Below are 6121 nucleotides of genomic sequence, written 5' to 3' on the forward strand. Positions count from 1 at the left end.
GCTCCAGGGCTCCCTCAGCTCCCAGCCTCCTGTCGGCACCAGCCTTGGCCCCTCATCCTCGCAGTACCGAGGAGGGTGTCCTCCAGGTTCCAGCCAATTTTATAATGTGGTACCCACTGCCCCCCTCTTTGCTACATATTCCCTACCATCCAGGCTGATGGAGGAATGGGTCCTCTGGGTACGAGATGGGGGGATGTCTTGTAAGGCACAGGGTCTTCATATGTTCACTCAAAATTATTAATAGTAACGTTTACTCACAATGGATCTGCTAAACTGAGGTTTTTCTTTTTATTTATTTATTTTTTCTTTCTTTCTTTCTTTATTTTTTTTATTTCAGCATATTATGGGGGTACAAAAGTTTAGGTTACAAGGCCGGGCGCGGTGGCTCACGCCTGTAATCCTAGCACTCTGGGAGGCCGAGGCGGGTGGATCGCTCAAGGTCAGGAGTTCGAGACCAGCCTGAGCAAGAGTGAGACCCCGTCTCTACTAAAAATAGAAAGAAATTATATGGACAACTAAAAATATATATACAAAAAATTAGCCGGGCATGGTGGTGCATGCCTGTAGTTCCAGCTACTCGGGAGGCTGAGGCAGTAGGATCACTTAAGTCCAGGAGTTTGAGGTTGCTGTGAGCTAGACTGACGCCACGGCACTCACTCTAGCCCGGGCAACAAAGCGAGACTCTGTCTCAAAAAAAAAAAAAAAAAAAAAGTTTAGGTTACGTATATTGCCATTCCCCCCACCCCAAGTCAGAGCTTCAAGCCTGTCCATCCCCCAGACAGTGCACATCGCACTCATTATGTATGTACACACCCATCTCCTCCCCCCTTATCTGCCCAATACCCCATTAATGTTATTCCTATATGTGCTCTTAGGTGTGGATCATCTTTTTTTGAGATAGGGTCTTGCTCTCTTGCCCAGGCTGGAGTGCAGTGGCATCATCATAGCTCACTGCAACCTCAAACTCCTGGCCTCAATGATCCTCCTGGCCTCACGTGATCCTCCTGCCTCAGCCTCCTGAGTAGCTGGGACTACAGGTGTGCCCCACCACGACCAGCTAATTTTTTTTATGTTTAATAGAGACGGGGTCTTGCTATGTTACCCAGGCTGGTCTCGAACTCCTGTCCTCAAGCGATCCTCCTGCCTCGGCCTCCCAGAGTACTGGGATTACAGGCGTGAACTATCTCACCCTATACTGAGTATTTTTTAAGTAGCTACATTTTATGTCTTTTATTGTCTATATTCATGTTTCTCCTGCAATTGTTTACAAATGATTTTCTGAGAAAGGTTCAGATTGCTCATAGTTTATTGGATTCATGACCCAATAAAGGTTAGGTGCCAACAGGCTAGCAGAGTGTCCTTAACATGTGATCCTTCTTAGGAAAAGTGGGCTTCTGGTTCTAGTGTGATGTGGCAGACCAGGGCTGCAGTTCTGTTCCAGATCGAATTACCCCACTGCCTGCTGGAACCCCCTCCCCACCCAAGATGTCCCACAGGCTCTGCACGCTCAGCAAATCCCATTGACTCTTCTTTCAAAATATAACCAGATTCCTGGGTATGCAGGCATTCACTGTAAAATTCAACTTGGCTCTCTGTTTGAATACTTTCACGATAACATATTGGAAAGTATAAATATCACTTAAAGCAATACCAGCCAGGTCTAAGCCACTCTTATCTCTTGCCTACATCATGGCAACAGCCCCTCCCTGCTCTCCTGCTTCCTTCCATTCATCCTTGTTCCCCACCTGTCTGTTATTCCTTCAGCAGCCAGTGTGATATCGATCAAAGTGAAGTCAGATCACGTCGTCCTCTGCCCCCAACCATACGATGCTCCCATCTCACTCAGAGTCAAAGCCAAAGCCCTTTCAGTGGTCTATAAGGCCCTACACAGCCTGGTGCCCCCATTCCTCCCTGACCCCTCTCCTGTTGTTCTCTCCCCTGCTGCTTTGCTCCAGCCACTGTTTTCCTTGTTTCTTGAACTTTTTATGCTGCTTCCTGCCTCAGGCAGGGCCTTTGCACTTGCTGTTTTTTTGGCCTGGACTCTTTCCCCCCAAATAGCTACGTGGATCACTTCCTCCCCTTCTTGAGGCCTTTGCTCAAATGTCACCTTCTCATTGAGGCTTTCTCTGACCACCCTTTTAAAAAATTGCAAGTCCCTCTCCCACTCCCTATTTCTCTTTCCCTGTATCCCTTTTCACCACCTGATATTGGCCGTCTCCACCCTCCACTAGAGTGGAAGTTCCACCAGGGCAATGCTTTTTGTCTGTTTTGTTCAAAACTCTATCTCCAGGCCGGGCGAGGTGTCTCACGCCTATAATCCTAGCACTCTGGGAGGCCGAAGTGGGAGGATCGCTCAAGGTCAGGAGTTCGAGACTAGCCTGAGTAAGAGCGAGACCCTGTCTCTACTAAGAATAGAAAGAAATGATCTGGACAGCTAAAAATATATATAGAAAAAAGATTAGCCAGGCATGGTGGTGCATGCCTGTAGTCCCAGCTACTCGGGAGGCTGAGGCAGAAGGATTGCTTGAGCCCAGGAGTTTGAGGTTGCTGTGAGCTAGGCTGTTGCCACAGCACTCTAGTCTGGGTGATAGAGTGAGATTCTGTCTCAAAAACAAAAACAACAACAACAAAAAAAACAAAACTCTGTCTCCAGTGTCTACAACACTGCCTGTCACATAGTGAGACCGCCATACATGTTTGTTGAATGAACAGTTGAATGGCTGAATCTTTCCCCTACGTCACCAAATCTGTCTTCAATCCTTGAGTGCCTCATCTTGGTGAATTAACCATCATCTCCCTCCCCCCAGTCATGCAGCCCAGGGACTCAGGAGTCATCATTACACCCCCTTCCCCACACTCCCGCGTCCAACCAGTTCTTTGGGAGGGAGAGTGGGCCTTTTGCTCATCATTTAGCAAACATGCTTGGAGCAGGCACAGGAACACAGTGGTGAGCAGAGGCTTTAGTTCTTGCCTTCATGGAGCTCCCTTCTCAGTCTTGTCAACAGGCCTGCAATCTGCCTCCTCTCCCCGTGTTTTCCAGAGGCTCCGCATCGCATCCGAACTCCTTAACTGGACAATGAAGATACCCCCGTACCCCTGTCTCCCTCTCCTGCCTCGCTGGGCTCCGCTTCCCCAGATGCACCTCTGCCTGCCCCAGTCCTGTTCCTGAGCCAGCCCAGGCCTCCAGCCTCTGCTGAGTGTCCTCCTGGGGCTTTTCTGCCCCTTAGCCATGCTGGGTCGGATGCCCTCCCTCCTGCGGATCCTGTAACGCTGCAGTGGGGGCCAGCTGCCTGCCGCCTCCCTTCCACTGAACTCTTTGCGGCAGAAACTGCATTCTCTCCTCTGCCTCCCAGCCTCAGCACAGGGCTGGGCATGTGGAGAATACTCAGTGCATATCTATTGGGCTGTAGAATCTTGGAGAAATTGTTTACCCTTTCCAAGCCTCTTTTTTTTTAATTGAAAAATTTTTTTATGTTTTTATTTTTATTTTTTAAGAGATGGGGTCTTGCTTTGTCACCCAGGCTGGAGTGCAGTGGCATGATCATAGCTCACTGTAACCTTGAACTCCTGGACTCAAGTGATCCTCCTGCCTCAGCCTCCTGAGTAAGCTGGGACTACAGGAATGCGCCACCATGCCCAGCTAATTGAAAATTTTTTTTTTTTTTTTTTTTTTGGTTGGAGACGGGTCTCACTCTGTTGTCCAGCCTAGAGTACAGTGGCATCATCATAGCTCACTGCAACCTCAAACTCCTAGGCTCAAGCGATCCTCCTGCCTCAGCCTCCCTAGTAGCTGAGACTACAGTTGCATACCACCATACCTGGCTAAATTTTTTTTTTTTTTTGTAGAGACGGAGTCTCCCTCTTGCTCAGGCTGGTCCAAAACTCCTGGCGTCAAGTGAGCCTCCCACCTTGGCCTCCTAAAATGCTAGGATTACCAGCATGAGCCTCTGTGCCTGGCCAAAAAAGTTTTTTAGAGATGGGGTCTCACTTTGTTGTCCAGGCTGGGGAGCCTCTGTTTCTTTATCTGTCACAGGGAAAACAACTCCTAGCGGTTTTGTGAGAATGAAATGAGCTATGAGAAATATGGCACCTAGCATGGTAACCAGCACATAGTAGGTGTTCAATGAATTTGCTTTCCTGGCCAGGCATGGTGGCTCACGCCTGTAATCCTGGCACTCTGGGAGGCCGAGGCGGGAGGATTGCTTGAGCTCAGGAGTTTGAGACCAGCCTGAGCAAGAGCGAGACCCGATCTCTACTAAAAATAGAAAGAAATTAGCCAAACAACTAAAAAGAGAAAAAATTAGCCGGGCATGGTAGCGCATGCCTGTAGTCCCAGCTACCTGGGAGGCTGAGGCAGGAGGATCGCTTGAACCTAGAAGTTTGAGGTTGCTGTGAGCTAGGCTGACGCCACGGCACTCTAGCCCAGGCAAGAGAGTGAGACTCTGTCTCAAAAAAAAAAAAAAAAAAAAAAAAAAAATTTGCTTTCCTTTTTCCCCTCTGCACAATTCAATATTTTGGAGTAAGATTTTACTGATCTCGGCCGGGCGCGGTGGCTCATGCCTGTAATCCTAGCACTCTGGGAGGCCGAGGTGGGCGGATCGTTTGAGCTCAGGAGTTCGAGATCAGCCTGAGCAAGAGCGAGACCCCATCTCTACTAAAAAATAGAAAGAAATTATATGGACAGCTAAAAATATATATAGAAAAAATTAGCCGGGCATGGTGGTGCATGTCTGTAGTCCCAGCTACTCGGGAGGCTGAGACAGGAGGATTGCTTGAGTTCAGGAGTTTGAGGTTGCTGTGAGCTGGGCTGACGCCACGGCACTCACTCTAGCCTGGGCAACAGAGTGAGACTCTGTTTCAAAAAAAAAAAAAAAATATTTTACTGATCTCGTTTGTGTTCCATTCTCCGTTGAGGACCTGCACCAGGAAATAGAGCACAGCAGCTGAAGTAAAAGTTAGCTTTAAGGAAATGAAAGTTAGATTTAAGGAAGAACTTTTCTTAGGAGAACGGCATTAGAGTGTACAGAGGTTAAGACCATGCGTTGAGGAGTCAGACTGCTTGGTTTCGCGACTTACTACCTGTGTGAGCCTGGACAGGTGTTTAACCTCTCTGAGCCTCGGTTTTGTCATCTTTCTTTCTTTCTTTCTTTATTTTTATTTTTTTGAGACAGAGTCTCTCTGGTTCTCTGGCTAGAGTGCCGTGGCGTCAGCCTAACTCATAGCAACCTCAAACTCCTGGGCTCAAGCGATCCTCCTGCCTCAGCCTCCCGAGTAGCTGGGACTACAGGCATGTGCCACCATGCCCAGCTAATTTTTTCTATATATATTTTAGTAGGCCAGATAATTTCTTTCTATTTTTAGTAGAGACGAGGTCTCGCTCTTGCTCAGGCTGGTCTCGAACTCCTGACCTCAAGCGATCCACCCGCCTCGGCCTCCCAGAGTGCTAGGATTACAGGCGTGAGCCACCGCACCCGGCCGGTTTTGTCGTCTTTAAAATCAGGATAGTATCTGCTTCATGGGATTCTTGAGAGAAATCAGTGAACGTCAGTGGAACAGAGCCAGGCACACAGTAAATGCTCAATAAATGCTTACTATGGTGAGCCAAAAATCACAACACAGATGAGGAGTCATCCCCTCCACCTGCACCCGGTATCTGCTCTGAGGATGGAAACTTCCTCCTCCGGCTGTCCTGCCACCCGCCCCTCCTCCATTGGACAAGTTTCTGTGGGTTGGAAACCCCGGTATGGGAGCCCTGGGGAGGGAACCCTGTTCTTGGCAGCCCAGTTACTGAGGGCCGGGCTGTTTCTGTTTCTTGTAGTGCCTGTGATGTGTGTGTGTGTGTGGGTGTCAAGGAACAGCTCATTCCAGGGGGTCCAGGCGGGCCGATGGGCTAGCCAGGGCCAGTGTCCGGAAGTGGAGGCTGTGCTCATCCGCCCAGGCCTGGGCTGGCTGGAATACAGTAGTCGGCCGAGATTGTGCAAACAGGTCGTTGTGCAAACACACCCGTGTGTGACCTCGATTGTGCAAACAGGTGTTTACTGGAGGCTGCTTACAAAAAAGCACTTGAGCTGTTGACTTAGAAACCAAAACCTGGACACTCCTTCTTCCCTGAGGGTGCCCT

Source organism: Eulemur rufifrons, chromosome 8, assembly GCF_041146395.1.
Source record: "Eulemur rufifrons isolate Redbay chromosome 8, OSU_ERuf_1, whole genome shotgun sequence".
NCBI classification, from domain to species: Eukaryota; Metazoa; Chordata; class Mammalia; order Primates; family Lemuridae; genus Eulemur; species Eulemur rufifrons.